The sequence below is a fragment of the Phodopus roborovskii genome, unplaced genomic scaffold (assembly GCF_943737965.1).
Source record: "Phodopus roborovskii unplaced genomic scaffold, PHOROB, whole genome shotgun sequence".
Lineage (NCBI taxonomy): Eukaryota > Metazoa > Chordata > Mammalia > Rodentia > Cricetidae > Phodopus > Phodopus roborovskii.
In genome coordinates, this window is record NW_026126416.1 from 18,098,295 (window position 1) to 18,116,343 (window position 18,049).

Sequence of the window (18,049 nt, forward strand, 5' to 3'; positions counted from 1 at the left end):
GTATCAGGAATCACAATATTATAACTACCTCCCCTCCATTAGATTCCCATCTCTTACGCACTTCCATTCTCAGTTTTCTCAAGAGTAACCATTATATGACATAGATTTCGTAAATCTTTGAATTTTATTTTCTTGGAATTATAAAGTAGCTGCTCTATTATAGGTGTTATGATGATAAGATTTATCTTTATTCAACTAAAACTTTAGTTTTACAGTAAGGATCCTCTTTGGTCACTATCTACATTTTTATTGTTTTATTCATTCATTACACAAGCACTTCCTAAGAATCGAGACTAATGCTGGTAGTCTTTGACCTTCTGGCCTGCCCAAGTTGTCTTTATATTAAACCCCACAGAAAAATAGTAATCATTGTCTACTATATATCTGGTACTGTACAAGGTGGTAGCATACACTTATCCTGCTTCTCTTTATTCTCACTCCAGTCTACCTAATATATATTTACCTCAGATCTACAAACAACAAATATATTTATAGACAGGCTTTCTTCAACATGCATTAAACCTTATGCTTCATCCGTGGCAGAACAGATATTTAAGCTTGCATTTGCTTATGTGTAAAACTCACTCACTATAGAGGTTACATGGAGATATTACATTCAAACACACCTGAGTTTACCTGCTGCTTTGATTGACTAATGCACTGGGGGTCAGCTTGTATTCTTCCCTGTTTCCAACCTTTTAATGGTATGGCATGTCTGCCAGAAATTCCCGGTGATTAATACTCCCCAGACAATCCTTGATCAAAGCAGGAAGAACCTATTGGACAACATCTCTGCTTCTCTATCCTTTACTTAGACGATTAATAGACATACATATTAATAAGTAGCACCTTGGAGGAGCAAGACTGCCCACTTACTCACAGTGGGTACTTACCAGTACATCCATTATAGAATCATCACATCTTCATTACATTCTCTTCTGTTGTTCATGCGGTTTTCTGGAACTTCTTTCTAATCACAAAAGAAAGTACACCAAAGTTCTCCTGCAAGGTGTGCTCCAAAAGAACTCCGATAAGACACCTGTTTTCCTGGCAGCTGCTCCTACTCCATAGATACATCAAGTGCATCAGAATGACCTTAGACTCGTGTAGTACCTCAACCAGAAATATTTTAGGCCATAGGTTTCTTTGTCAGACACAAAAAGCTTTGCCTCTGCCATTCCATGGATCATCCAAAGAAGAAAAGAAGAATCCAGATACCAGGCATATTTCTCTAATATCACAAGCAAGTGTCTGAGAAGGGAAGCTAATAGTGATGTTTGGTGTATAGGTGGCAAATGGGTGGATAAAACAAGTGAAAGTAATCACATGGGACATGGATCCAGTGGTACTCACAAACATGGATGCTACAGTTTTGAATGGGGATTTATAGCTGCTTAGGAGTAAATACTTTGGGGTTTGAGAGATCTCACTTCAAATTGAGGTGATTCCTCCACCTCAATTAATTTTGTGACCTTGACTACATAATTTAACCTTATTGTCCTGCTTCTTGTTTTGTGAAATAGCAATTCCTCCAACTTCAGAGGACTCCTGAGTATAATAAATTTGAAAATAGTCTCATTGGTTATAAATTTTAGGAGACTGTCCCCAAAGATAAGGTTGAATGTTTTGATGATGCCACTTCTTTTGAGGCACCCCTGGTCCTGTGGCAATTTTTACGACACTGACAATTCACCTTTGAACTATAGTATGTCTTCATGAGACAAATACTGTGAGAAAAGTTTTACCTCTGCTGTGGATTTTCCTGATGGCCAGATTTGGTTGTCCAATCTTTACTTCATTCATCTCCAGCAGTGTGTTCTAAGTCAATTGTATTTTGTGCTTCCTTACCATGAATCATGATGCTAATTTTTGTCTTCAAGAAAGGGGGAGAATGGTTTTGTATAACCACTGCCCAGAAAATTGTCTGCTTTGCTGTACATATGAAGCTATCACTTGGGACCATTTGTGTCTAGAAGATTAGAAGAACCTTGCATTAGCTAACAGATGTTCTGAAGACTGCTTTTGAAACAGATTTTCTTGGCAGAGAAATGATGATAAATGTTTCTATTTTTCCTTCAATTTTCTCTTGAAAAGAGTTTTCCATTGTTCAAATAACATTTTAAGGACTTCACCCAGATTTATGATCTCAGTGTTGCTTTCTTCTATTCTTTTGTCTTTTTAAGGGACTTGTTTGTGGGGAGTATTCTTTTTTCTCTCTTTTGTATAGACTCATGAACTACAGCTTTTAGCTGGAATTTAGTGGATTTCTCTAGGTAAATTAGATAATTTAATTGGCTCATCCAGTTTGATCATTAGAGTGTTTTCTAAATACTAATTATTTAAGCTATGATGTATGGTTAAGTCCTGAATGGTAGTACTTCACTGACTTTTGTATTTTGTTTTTCTTTTTTCAGAAAAAAATATACTGCTTTAAATTATAAATAGTTAATTTATAGTTATACTGGATGCAAGTCTATTACTTTGATAATGTCATCTTATAGAAACAAGTAAATAAATTTAGTTCATATTTCAAAATGGGAAAATGTAGCATGGAAGTTTCAGAACAAAAATGTTTTTCAGTATTGCAGGTGAAGACATGAGTATATAGCTGGATTTGAGGGTTCAAATGCACAGCTATCCTGCTTGCTGGTTCAGGCATCAGCATCCATATGGCTAACCTGGGCATCATAGGATGGCTATGACATATCCTGAGGCAGTAGACACTCTATACAGTCTATATCATGCATTTCAAACACTTCAGTGTTACCTGTAAATCTAAGGAAATGGGTGGAAAACAGAAACTACAGTTCCAGAAAGGTCTAGTCACAGAATATCAATCCATATATTTTCAGTTGAACAATACACATGTGTACATTAGCTAGTCAAGAACAGTGTGGAGATAGCACTGAATTTTCTTGTAGAGCAGAAGCTATGTGTGGGTTGGAGATCAGTGGTGAAGAGAATGAAACCATCATTTCATGCACTCGGGGGTGCTGACCCCTGGTTCAAGTAGGACAGAACTTGATTTCTGGAGGAAATTGAGTGGCTGAGTCAAAGGACTTCACAGAAGTCAAAGGGAAACAACAGAGTTAATCAAGATGGAGAAAATGAGTGGCTTCCTTCTTCCTGCCATATAAAGCCTACTTCTATGCCACGTCCTCCCTCCTCACAGAGAAACATTTCCAAGCAGATGACAACTGCAGTTGCATTTGTCACTGGTAGACCTATCTACAGAGAAGCCCACACATAGTGTCATTGAAAGGGAAGTCCCATTCCTATGCACAGAACTTCATGCTCTCTCTCTCTCTCTGTGTGTATTTGTCTATCCCTCACTCTTTCTCAAAAAAGACCACACACACACACACACACACACACACACCATGGAGTATGATTTGTGCTAGTCAACCATTCATGTGCATGAAGCATGCCCAGGAATGTGGCTGATATCCCTTCTATCATTCTATTAAAGAAAAGTGATTTTCCCTCTTCCATCAGCTATGAATTATAAATAGAATCTTGGCTAAGTATGTGATTCAGTGACCATTTTTCCTCTCCCTGCTGGAATTTTGTCTGGCTGTAGCTTGTTTAGGTCCTGTGCATGATATCATAGTTTCTATATGTTCATGTGTGCACCAGCACTGTTGTTTCTGGATAATATTGTTACCTTGAAGTCATCCACCACCTCTTTTTACAATCTTTCCATTTCTTCATATGCATGGATCCCCAAATCTTGAAAAGAGAGACATGAAAAAGACCTCCCATTTAGAGCTAAGTGTTCTGATGTCTATCACTTTCTATACATTGTACAGTTGTGGGTCTATGTTAATTATCATCTACTGCAATAAGCTTCTCTGATAAGAATTGAGTGATACACTGGTATACAAGTATAGAACTAAGTCATTTGGAATCATTTTATTGGTGTATTCATGTAACAGATAATAATTGTAGGTTTTCCCCTAGGACCCATGACCTATCTCATGTTTTGGGACTCATTAACAATGTGGGATATGGGTTCCATAATAGAGAATGGGTCAACATAAACAAATCAACAAAAATAATCTATCACATAAACATACAAAAAGACAAAAATATCCCATAAGATCATGACAAATTCCAACATTGCTGTAATAAAAGTCCTGGAGAGACTACAGATATGAGGACATGTCTCAACATAATGAAACCAATTTATGGATATCCCATAGTCAACATCATTCTAAACCAGATAAACTCAAAGCGTTTCTACTAAAATCAAAACAGGACAAGAATGGCTACTCTCTCCATACCTGTTCAATATAGCATTTTAGCTAGAGCAATAAGACAACTGAAAGAGATCAGGGGAAACAAATAGGAAAGGAAGAAGTATATGTATCTTCATTTGGTGATGATTTGAGTCTATAAATAAGAGACCCTAAAGATTCCACCAGAAGAATCCCAGAACTGAAAACAATTTCTACAAAGTAGTAGGATAGAAAATTAACACACAAAAAACCAGTAGCCTTTCCATATACAAATAGTAAACAATGAGAAAGAATTCAAAAAAATTAACTCCCACAATAACCTCAAAATACATATCTTGAAATAACTCTAACCAAGCAAGTGCAAGATTTGTATAGTAGAAACTTTAAGACATGTGAAGAATACATCAGAAGATAGAAAGATTGCTTGTGCTCATGGATCAGTAGGATTAATATTGTAAAAATAGCCATCCTACCAAAAGCAGTCTATAGATTCAGTGGAATCTCCATTAAAATTGCAACACATTACTGTACAGAAATTGAAAGGACAGTTTTCATCTTAATATGGAAATACACACACATACACACACATGCACACACACACACCCAATAAATAAACAATCCCAAATAATAATAATAATAATAATAATAATAATAAATAATGAAGTGCTAGAGGTGTTACCATCCCAGATTTCAAGTTGTACTACAGAGCTGTAGTGGTAAAAATAGCAAAACAGCATGGTATGGTAATAAAACCAGACACATTGATCAGTGGAATCAAACTGAAGACATGGGCATAAATCTACACAACTACAAATACCCGGTCTTTAAAAAGAAGCCAAAAACACACACCAGAGAAGACAGTGTCTTCAACAAATGATATTGGTCAGACTGGATAGCTACGTGTAAAAGAATAAAAATAGACCCACATTTATCACCTCCAAACTGATCAAGGTCCTCAACAAACATGTCTTTTTCTTGCATATGATTATGGAGTTGGCTGGGTTCTCCTACTTCAGGCTTCAGATTAATTGGGGGTAATTTTATGGTATTCAACATTGGGCTTAGATCCTGAAATTATGTGTTGACCAGCATGGGTCCTAAAGTTTTGCATGGACCAGCATTACTAAGACTTGTTTTCATCAGGGCAGACAGCAAAAACTAGAGAACTTAGACTCACATATAATCACATAGACTTCTATTACTTCCTCAAATTTAATGGCCAACCTTACAGCCAAAGAATCAGGAATATGTCTTCCAGAATCTCCAAAGAGACCTCCTAGTATCACCTGCTGTACAATTATCAGGATGGCATATAATTGTGATATTATTTCAGTCTGTTCTATTCTATAAGACTGTGAAATCCCAGGCAGCAATTGTACCTCTCCTTTCCTCTTTCATAAAGCAACTTGTAAGAGTAATAATGGAGACTACCAAAAGCTGCAAGATAAATCAAACATTAGACATGGGCAATAGCATACAGTTGCATGTAAAGAATAATTTCACACTTACAGAAGCTTTTATTTTGAAACTTTGGTGTCTTCTAAACTCTCTTTCCCCTTCCTTTCACAAAAAGTATCTTCCCATCTCTTATTTTTTTATATTTATTTTTTTCTTATTTTACAAATTGATCCCAGTTCCCTTTTCCTCCCTCTCTCCCTCCCTTCCTCCCATGTCCCCTGACCTCCCTCCCATCCCACCTACCCCACACACACTCCTGCCTTCCAGGAGGGGTCAACAAAATAGGTCAAGTCATCTCTTATTTTTAATTCATGGAATTCTTGCAGGGTTTCTTCCCAGTTCCATGTCTGATTCAAGTCATTTATATTTGAACATAAATACAAAGGCAATATGAATGCCTTTGTAAGTAACCCTGTATTTAGACTGGGGAAAAGATAGTGATAGATCCAGATGTCAGATCTGTTATCATGAAGCCTATTAGTTGTTCATGGAATATGTGCTTCCACCTCAACCCTGTATCCTAAATACGAAGAGAGCTCTGCACACCTGACATTGACCTGACCTGCTACCATGTGAATTACGTCTACACACTCATCATCTTCCTATGTCAGATCAAAGTGATAATCTTGACTTCTGAGAGAAGAGTCATGGGCCCTTGTGATGTGGAATTAGAATTGCAGGCTCTGAAAATAGGAAAGCACTGCATTGAATTGAAGACAATCCTTGAGTTGTGCTCTTACCCTGACCCTTCTTCTTCCCCCCATAAATAAGCCAGGCTCCCTGTTACCTCCAGACAAGTGAGTAGAGGAGGCAAAAGAAGAGAACTGCTATTCCAGTAGAAAACCCTAGAAAGCAGGAGGGCAGAAGACAATCAGTTTCCATGACATGTTTTGCAAATGAGAAAGTTTAACCCTTTTCTGGGAACATTTGTCAAGGAGGGAAATTAGTAAGCTTCTATTTAGTGGCCTGACATAATGACCATAGTAGCTAAATTATTTATTATCTTATATAGTTCTGTATAACAAGACACCCTGAAACTAAAGAACTAAAGACACTAAAAATCTACAAAACTGCTCAAAGAAATAAAGAAGATGCAAATAAGTAAATAAATGAAAAACTATGTGGTTTACATAGATTCAAAGATATATTATTAACAGAACACAACTTCAAAATTGCCGACATATTCAATGCAATTCTATGCAAATATTAGTGGTAATTATTTGCAAAAACAGCAAAACAATCCTGGCTGGGTATTGGCCCAGACATAGGCTACTTAACTAGCCTATGTCTGGGACTTATAAGGTCCTGAACTTCAACTATGTTAATGAAGAAAGAAAGAGAAAGGTGGATGCAAGGAAGGAACGAGAGAGGGAGAATAGAGAAGGAGGGAAAGAGAGAGTCATATGAAAATTCAAAGGATCCTGAAGACCTAAATGATCTTCATTTTAATTTTGTATTTTATTTTTATGCATATGAGTATTTTACCAACACATATGTCTGTGTACTACATGTATGCCTGGTTTCTATGGAATCCAGAAGAAGGCATCAGATCCCCTGGAACTGGAGTAACAGATGATTGTGAACTGCAATGTCAGGGTTAAGAATAAAACCCAGACCCTCTGCAACAGCAGCTAGAACTCTTAATCACTAATCCATTAGTCCAACCCCCCAAAAATGCTCTTGAAAGCAAAAACAAAGATGAATGACTAATAGTCCTCAATCTCAAAACCTGCTATACAACATAATAAAAACCAAAATAGTCTCATGCTCATATAAGGACAGACATTGGAGTCCACAGAATAGAATCATCTCAGAAATAAACTGGCAAAGGTGCCAAAACTATTCACCAAGAATAATAGTCTTTTCAATAGTATAAGAAAGCTGGATATCCACATACAAAAGGATGGAGTTGGACCCTGAATTTTTTTGCCATATATAGAAATTAACTCAAGTGCATCAAAGTACTAAACATAAGAACATCAACTATAAAGCGATTAGAAGAAAAACACATGGACATGCTATGACCTTGGATTTGGCAATAACTTCTTGGATATGAAATCAAAAGCATACACACCAAAAAAACTGATGTGAAAGATATCACCTAAATCATAAAAGACAGCCTTTATAATATTTGCAAATCATGTTTATGATGAAATATTGAAGGGATTTAAACCAAAGACCAGAAAAACAAGTGACCCAATTTAAAAATGGGCAAAGGACTTGGACAGACATTTTCCCAAAGAAGACATAGAAATGGCCCACAAATACAGAAAGAATGTTGAACATATAACTATCACTGGGAAATTGCACAGCAAAGCCTGTGGGGTGGGGGGGGGGGAGAAGCTGGAATCACTGCTCAGTGACTTATTACTTGTCTACTGTGAAGAGTTTGATCCTCAGCAAAACACACACACACACACACACACACACACACACACACACACACACCAAACCACTGTGGAGTTCAATTATATGTGGTCAACTACTCTTGTCAAAGGTTTAGTGACATTAGAATGTTGCAGATCACTAATAGGAGTATCAAATATCAAATGCACAGTGTCTATAGAAAACAGGTCAGAGGCTTCTTGAAAGTTTAAATATAGAATAGTTATTATATGGTCCATAAACTCTGCCTTTAAGTATTTACCCAAAAGACTGATGCCACCAACCTGAATAGATTCTCCTATACTGATGCTCATAGCAACAATACTCACGATAGCCAAAAAATAGATGCAACTGACCATAATTAGATGAATTGATAACCAAAATATGGTGTTTCTAAAATAGAATATTGCTTTTTAAAAAGAATAAAAATTTTGCATGTCCTAAAACATATATGGTCACTATAGATATTATTCTAAATGAAGTAAGCAAGGCAAAGAACACTATTGCACACATCTACTTTTGATTGGAGCCTAGAACATGAAAACTAATGCAGACAGAAAATGCATTAGAGGTCACATCTGGAGCTTTAGATTTGAGGTAATAAAATAAAGTGATTTTACACCATTTTGAATGTACTTAATGATAGAAAATTACATGTTTAAAATTCCAAGTTATTGTTATGTATATTGTACCACAATTTAAAAAAGGACTTTAGGTGCTGAAAAAGTATCTTGGGCAAAGCACTTATGCAAGTGTGAGGAGCAGAATTCATGACTCCAACGCCCACATGAATGTGTGGCAGCCTGCCTACTTATGATCTCAGCATCCGGGAGGCAGTTACTGGATTCCCAGAGCAAGATGGGGACTAGACCAGCTGCATCAGCAAGCTAAATGAGAGAGCTTGCCTCAGTTGGTAAAGTAGAGAGTGATTGAAGGAAATATCCCAAGTCAACCTTGGACTCTGCATGCAACATATGCATGTACACCATGCACAAACCTACATCCATACACATTGCACAAATGGTAATATTCATACATACATGTAAGAACTCCACCCTCAGATCATGCACAAAAAAAAAAGGTAGGGTATATGGCAATGATCATCTATTGCTCACAATATTGCATGTCAATAATTTGGCCTATGTTCAGCTTCTCTCAACGGGTAAGACAGGTCCTCAAGGCCAACTGGTCTAGGAGGCCTCAGCTGATACAAGTTTCTGGTTCATGTATTTTTTGTTTGTTGCCAGGGATCCAGGTCTTGTTACATGGCAACCGGACAGGATTCTAAGCTGCACAGTATCTAGAAGCATAGGCTAAATTGGGTGTGATTTCACTCCTGGTTCTTGTGTTAAGAACATACCACGTGGCTAAACTCAAAGTCAACAGGAAGGCAGCTTCTATCTCCTGAGGGGAGGCATTTCCCAGTCTTTTGCAAAGGGTGTGTGATCAGATAGGAAAGGAAAAGCGAGACCACCTTTGCATCAACCTACCATAGGTGGACATTGTTGAGACAGTGGCAGGATGCTAAATGGCTTGTGGAAGTATAGGCTCATCTGCCTAACGTCAGAGTTGTTTACATAGAAGGTAAGTGCATTTTCTTGAAGCTTAGACATACTGGAGAGTGAGCAGCTTAGCACTTGTAAGGTTTCTTTTCAATTAAGACAGCTAACATCAAATGAGCACTTTGTAGGATTGATACCGACTTAGAGAAGCCAAGACACTTCAAGAGGTATTCCTAAGCTGCTTCTGGGATAAGCCTGGAAATAAAGACTTTCTAAGTTCCCAAAGACACCACATCTCTGCAGCCTGTTTCTAAGAAGCTAAGGATGGTGATACCTTTCATCAGGATTTACTTTTATGATATGGACTAGTATTCTCTTTATGACTGAACAAGCTTCAGAAGAACCTGGTTAATGAGCCCATTCCAATGTCCACTGTGGGGAGTAGGATGAAGGGATATATGAAGTACTGAGAATTTTCTAAATGTGGGTTTTTGCTTTTTTTGTTATGTTTTGTTTATTTTGGTTTTTATTGTTTGTTTGTTTTGGTATTTGTAGACAGGGTTTCACTGTTAACAGTTCTGGCTGACCTGGAACTCACTTTGTATACCAGGCTGACCTTGAACTCACAGAGATCTGCCTGCCTCTACCTCACAAGTGCTGAGATTAATGGTGTGAACCACTGCTGCCCAGCCTCTAAATGTGTTTCTTTAAAAAAAAAAAAAAAAAAAAAAAAAGATAAAGTAAGCAATAGAATTTGTAATGGAAAGGAAAATTTTAAGTTTCTGGAGCTGTGGATATGCCTTAATCTCATATCACTTCCTAACATATATAAGGTCCTATGTTCAATACCCACTATGGAAAAATATAAAAAGAAATAAAGAAAAATAACGCTACTATATTATTTAAATCATTGACATTACTCCATAATGAAATCTTACAAGATAAAATTGTAGCAAACTACCACTAAAGAATAAGACTCAATAAAAGTATACATTTTAGAAAGATAAATGGATATAATAGGCCTTTTACTGGAACACAATGGCCAAGCTGTATATCTAAAGTCTCTTCTGAGTCCCAGAAATTGGCTCTCAGACTTTTTGAATTGGAATAGAGAACCAGAAGAGAATCATTTCCTTTAGGAGAGTGGAGCTTTCTCATTCTCAACTTTGTTTATGATGTCTTTCTACAAAAAAGACCTACATGGCTATGAACATGGCCTCACAAGTATTCCTAGGACAAAAGCAATACTTAATTTCACGTTTCTCTGTGTCTTTTTTGTTAAGTGTATAGTCATAATATAAAAAAAACAACTATTGTATATTTGTGGGAGGAAAGATAATACTGTTTGAGTCTCCTTTGGGGAGTGTGTGTTATGTGGGACCCAGGTTTGTCTAAGATATTACTTGAGGAAGTGCACCTGTTGACCATTAATGTGACAAGATAACTCAGAAAAATGAAGGAAATTCCATCTCCTTATTTCTACATGGGCTCCTGCTGTTCTGTTATTGTAAAAGAATGGGCCAGATTACCAGATGATCAGGTAAATGCTCCAGACTACTGCATGCTGTACTTGGACAAGCTCTCTGAGATGTTTGTACAAAATCATGTGATGATTATGCTTCATCATTGCCCCACACCATGTCTACAAACATAATAAATGCCCAGAAGTGTGCTTTATGCTGCAAATCAGCCATTTCCCACCGTTTATTATGTATTGCTATCTCTTTTTGTATAAACCAGATTTACACAATACATATAAACAAATCCAGCCCTACAGAAAGTTCTGGAAGGAAAACTCCAACCCAAGGACGTTAACTACACTCACAAAACATAGGCAATAGATAAACCCACTTTACCAAAAACCAGAAAAAGAAGAAAAATTCACACACAACATCACCACCAAAAACAAATCCAAAACAAACAAGAACCATGATCAATGGTCACTAATATCTTTCAATGTCAATGGTCTTAACTCACCTATAAAAAGACACAGACTAACAGAGTGGATAAAAGACAGCATCCATCCTTCTGCTGCATACAAGAAATACACCTCAAATTCAAAGACAGATGTTACCTAGGAGTTAAGGGTTTGGAAAAGATTTTCCAATCAAACGGCCCTAAAAAGCAAGCCGGTGTAGCTATCCCAATATCTAACAAATTAGAGCTCAAACTATAATTAATCAAAAGAGATGAAAAAGGTTATTTCATATTCATCACAGGAAAAATCCATCAAGATGAAGTCTCTTCTGAACATCTATGCCCCAAATACAAAGGCAACACAAATCACACATTAAACCCCACATACTTATAATGGGAGACTTCAGCATCCTACTCTCACCACTGGACAGGAATAGCAGACAGAAACTTAAAAAGGAAACAAAGGAACTAACAGAATGTATGACCCAATTGGGCTTAACAGACATCTATAGAACATTCCATCTGAATACAAAAGAATATACCTTATGGACCACATACTCAGCAATAAAGCAAACCTCAACAGATACAAAAAATTGGAACAACCTCCTGTATCTTATCAGACCACCATGACTTAGAATTAGAATTAAACAACACAAATTGCAGAAACCCCACAAACTCATAGAAATTGAACAATGCTCAACTGCACCACTCCTGGGTAAAGAAAGAAAGAAAGGAAGGAAGGAAGGAAGGAAGGAAGGAAGGAAGGAAGGAAGGAAGGAAGGAGTCAAAGACTTCCTAGAATTCAATGAAAATGAAGGCACAGCATACCCAAACCTGTAGGGCACTATCAAAGCAGTGCTAAGAGGAAAGTTCTATAGCACTAAGTGCCCACATGAAGAAACTGGAGAATAGCTACATTAGAGAATTAACAGAACACCTGAAAGCTCTAGAACAAAAAGAAGCAAACTCACCAAGGAGGAGTTAACACAAGCAAATAATCAAATTGAGAGCTAGAATTAATAAAGACGAAACAAAGAAAATAATACAAAGAATCAATTAAACAAAGAGTTGGTTCTTTGAGAAAATCAACAAGATAACCAGACCTTTATCAGACATAACCAAAAGGCAGAGAGAGAACATGCAGATTACAAAATTAGAAATGAAAAGGAGGACATAACAACAGACACTGAGGAACTTCAGATAATCATCAGGTCATACTTTGAAAACCTGTACTCCACAAAATTGGAAAATGTAAAGGAAATAGATAATTTTCTGGATAGATATCACTTACCAAAGTTAAATCAAAAACAGATTAGCAATTTTAAAAAACCTATAATCTCTAACAAGAATAGAAGCAGTCATCAAAAGTCTCCCCCCCCCAAAAAAAAAAAAAGATGGTTTCAGTACAGAATTCTACCAGAAATTCAAAGAGGAGCTAATACCAGCACTCTTCAAATTGGTCCACACAGTAGAAGCAGAAGGATCATTGCCAAATTCTTTTTACGAGGCTACAATTACATTGGTACCCAAGCCATACAAAAGCACAATTAAGATATAGAACTACAGACCAATCTCCCTCATGAACATTGATGCCAAAACACTCAATAAAACACTGGCAAATCCAATCTAAGAACACAATGGAAAAATCATTCACCATAATCAAGTAGCCATCATCCCAGAGATGCAGGAATGCCTCAACATATGAAAAGCCACGAAGGAAAAAATGAAATCTACAACATAAACAAAATGAGAAAGAAAAACCACATGATCATATAGTTAGATGCTGAAAAAGCCTGTGAAAAATTTCAACAACCCTTCATGATAAAGGTCTTGGAGAGATCAGGGATAACAGGGACATACCTAAACATAATAAAGGCAATGTACAGCAAACTGACAGCCAATATCAAACTAAATGGAGAGAAACTCAATGTGATTCCTCTAAAATCAGGAACAAGACAAGGTTGTCCATTCTCTCCATACTTCTTCAATATTGTACTTGAATTTCTTGCTAAAGAAATAAGAAAACAAAGGATATCAAGGGGATACAAATTGGAAAGGAAGAAGTCAAACTTTCACTATTTGCAGATGATATGATAACTTACATAAGTGACCTGAAGAATTTTACCAGGGAACTCCTACAGCTGATAAACACCTTCAGTAAAGTGGCAGGATACAAGAGTAACTCAAAAAAGTCATATATATATATATATATATATATATATATATATATATATATATATATGTTTATATATATATATATATTGTGTGTGTGTGTGTGTGTGTATGTATAAGAAATCAGAAAAACATCAACCTTTACAATAGCCACAAAAAGCATAAAATATCTTGGGGTAATGCTAACCAAACAGGTGAAAGACCTGTATGCAAGAACATTGAGTTATTAAACAAAGAAAAAAGATACCAGAAAGTGAAAAGATCTCCCATGCTCTTGATAAGTAGAATTACCATAGTAAAAATTGCCAAAAGCAATCTACAGATTCACTGCAATGCCCATCAAAATCCCAGAACAATTCTTCACTGACCTTGAAAGGATAATAATCAACTTTATATGGAAAAACCAAAAACCCAGGATAGCCAAAACAACCCTGTACAATAGAAGAACTTCTGGAGACATCACCATCCCTGACTTCAAGCTCTACTATAAAGCTATAGTAATTAAAACAGCTTGGTATTGGCACAAAAACAGACAAGTAAACCAATGGAATCAAATTGAAGACCCTGTTATTAACCCACACACCTACGAACACCTGATTTTTCACAAAGAAGCTAAAATTATACAATGGAAAAAAAGAAAGTATCTTCAACAAATGGTGCTGGATTTACTGGTTGTGGACATGTAGAAGATTGCAGATATATTCATATCTATTGCCATGCACAAAACTTAAGTCCAAATGGATCAAAGACCTCAACATAAATCCAGCTACACTGAACCTTTTAGAAGATAAAGTGGGAGGTACCCTTGAATGAACTGGCACAGGAGACCACTTCCTGAACATAACTCCAGTAGCATAGACACTGAGATCAACAATTAATAAATGGGACCTCCTGAAACTGAGAAGCTTCTGTAAGACAAAAGAAACAGTCAACGAGACAAAATGGCAGGCCACAGAATGGGAAAAGACTTTCACCAATCCCACATCCAACAGAGAGCTGATTTCCAAAGTATACAAAGAACTCAATAAGCTAGTCACCAAAACAACAAAAAATTCCAATTAAAAAGTGAGATACAGAACTAAACAGAGAATTCTCAATAGAAGAACCTAAAATGGCTGAAAGACACTTAAGAAATTGCTCAACATCCTTACCTATCAGGGAAATACAACTCAAAACAACTCTGAGATATGATTTTATACAAGTCAGAATGGCTAAAATGTAAAACACCAAAGACGGTTTATTCTAGAAAGGATGTGGAAAAAGGGGAACACTCTCCATTGCTGGAGGGAGTGCAAACTTATACAGACACTTTGGAAATCAGTATGCTGGTTCCTCCAGAAATTGGGAACTTGTCTACCTCAAGATCCATCAATTCCACTCTTAGGCATATACCCAAAGGATGCACATTAATACAAAAAGGACATCTGTTCAACTATGTTCATAGCAGCATTGTTTGTAATAACCAGATCCTGGAAGCACCCTAGATGCCCCTCAACTGAAGAATGGATACATAAAATGTGGTACATTTATACAGTGAAATGCTACCCAGCAGAAAAAAAATAAAAAAAAAAAACCAATAGAATCTTAAAATTCACTGCAAATATATGGAACTAGAAGAAACCATCTTAAGTGTTGTAACCCAGTCACAGAAAGATGAACATAGTATGTAATCACTCATATACAAATATTAGACATAGAGCAAATGTTTACCAGAATACAATCCACGTCTCCGGAGAAGCTAGGAAACAAAGAGGACCATAAGAGAGACATGGTCCCCTAGTAAAGGGGAAAAGAACAAGAGCCCCTTAACAAATTCAGAGTATGTGGGGCAGAGGAATGGAGGAGGAAGGTGGGAAAAAGATGAGGGGGAGGAGAACATGAGGGATCAGGAAGATGAGTTTGGGGGGGGGGTGGATAGAGGAGAGCAAGAAAAGAGAACCATAATATAGAGAGCCATTATAGATTTAAAGAGAAATCTGGCACCAGGCAATTGTACAGAGATTCACAAGGCTGACCCTAAGTAGGAATCTAAGCAATAGTGGAGAGGCTACCTTAAATGCCCTTCCTTTATAATGAGAATGATGACTAACTTAAATGCCATCATAGAGCCTTCATCCAGTAGCTGGATTCCTAGAATCTAGTTGCAGGGAGGGAGGAGTGATGAACAAAGGGTTCAAGACCATGCTGAGAAAACCCACAGAAACAGCTAACCTGAGCAAGTGCAAACTCATGAACCCTAATCTGACAACTGGGGAACTAATATAGGACCAAACTAGGACCCCTGAATGTAGGTGTCATCCAGGAAGACTGGGAAGTCTATGGGTCCTCTGGCAGTGGAACCAGGATGTATCCCTAGTGCAGGAATAGAACTTCAGGATCCCATTCCCATGGAGGAATACTACCTTAGCCTAGAGATACAGGGGAGAGCCTAGGCCCTACTGCAAGTGAGTCGACAGATTTTGATGACCCCCATGGAAGGCCTCACCCTCCCTATGGAGTGGATAGGGATTGGGATGGGGAAGAGGGAACTGGGATTGATATGTAAAATAGATTGTTTCTAATTTAAATAAAATTTACTAATTAAAAAAAAAGACAAAAACAAAGGAATGAGCCCACTGATGAAGATTTAAGGAAGAGGAAACATGTTTTTCTTTAAGAATGTGTATGTGTCTGTATTTAAATTTGTATACATCGATCAATTATACATTCCTCACAGAAAGGAATCATTGATTTTCAGAAATAGCTTGGGGTGGGAAAGATAACCAGGAATAAATCAAGGGTACAAGGTCTGCAGTGCTCTGACTTCAGCATATGTGGGGGTTATACAACATTTTTCTTAAATGCAAATGTTGGCCCAGAAAGCCTTGGTAGACTAAGATTCTGCATTTTCCACAATTTTTCCTGATAATGTTAATGCTGCTGTTCCAAAGCCTCACCTTGAGTGGCAGTAAGAGAAACTCCAGAGGTATGGCCACAAGTTTTGCTATGCTTTAAAAGTGACTGACCTGGCACCACCAACAGAGATGCAGCTGTCAGAGAAGGGGTCCTGGCTTCAGGGATGTATATGAGCAGGAATGTTTATCATTTAGTATCCCTACAAGAGGCAATTTCTACATTTGTGAAGAGTTTGAAAATCCAGACTGGAAAAAAAATAGTGGGAATTAAAGTTTCCCACACCCAAAATTAACATGTGCTTGACCAAATTTAAAATGAATGTGATGTACCTTGTAGTCTTTTAAGAGATAGCAAAGAATTTTGACCTTCAGCATTACGCATTACATATTAACAGGCATTCACATCTTGTTTACTCAATTGCTCATTTTTGGATGATAACATTTGTATAATACCCATTTTGCTATTTTTCAAATGTCAAAATTGAGTTAATGTAGAACAAGGTATGCTTTTTTTTTTTTTTTTTTTTTTGGTCTCACAGGGGAAAAAAGAAAGACAAATTATTTTGAAAAGCAGTGATTTAGTTCTTCCCATATCCTACAAAGTCTGAATTGTAGACATCTTTTTGTTAAAACATTTTTGCTTACAGAATATTATGTATTATGTCAATGAAGCACACACTCACATTCTTTGTATTGTATCACACACCTGGTGAGTGTGGATGTTACCCTTGTCAGCTGTTACTGTCTGTCCAATCATCAGCGTTTACATGAAAGGTGCTATAATGCATATTTTATATTATATTGAAAGGTAGGCTATTCAATAGGTAAAAATGGATCTTGCTTTCAAATTTGTTACCTAATAGCTGAGTGACATTGGGCAAGCTAAAATTACTTGGCCTCTCTGACTCTTCATACAAAGAAGAAATAATACCATATATCTCCAAGGCTAATTGTAGAAATTAAACAGGGAGAAAAACCATAGTTAATCATCCCACATATAGTGTTTAATACATGATGATACCTAGAAGCTATCATTTATGGCCTGTCACATGTGTTTACATCAGCCATTCTGAAGTAACCTGTTCATTTCAGTTAATCTACCTCCTCTGCTTTCTGACATGGTAGCTCAAGGGTGTCTTCCATTTTAAGACAAGATATAGAAGCACATAGACTCATGCACCCATCTTCATTCTCTGAATGTTCCATTCTGAAACAGTCCTCATAACTTCATAGATTGAAACCATGATAGTAACACATAACCACCCTAACATTACACCCTTGAGTTGGTTCCTAGTTCTCTACTATTCTCTCCCCAATATTGTGACCTCATTTACTATCTTATTCAGTGTTCTATTGCATCAAAAGGACACCATAACCATAGCAACTCTCATAAATGAAAGCATTTAATTGGGGATTGCTTACAGTTTCAGAGGTTTAGTCAATTGTCATAATAGCGGGAAGCATGGTGGCACAGAGGCATACA

The 18,049-nt window shown here is 36.9% G+C and overlaps 1 protein-coding gene across 1 annotated transcript in view; it reads left to right on the forward strand.

Moving 5' to 3' along the window:
- The window catches only part of Pak5 (p21 (RAC1) activated kinase 5), an 84,720-nt gene that overhangs the window by 23,517 nt on the left and 43,154 nt on the right, over window positions 1-18,049 (forward strand). The gene's annotated exons all lie outside the window — the stretch shown is intronic.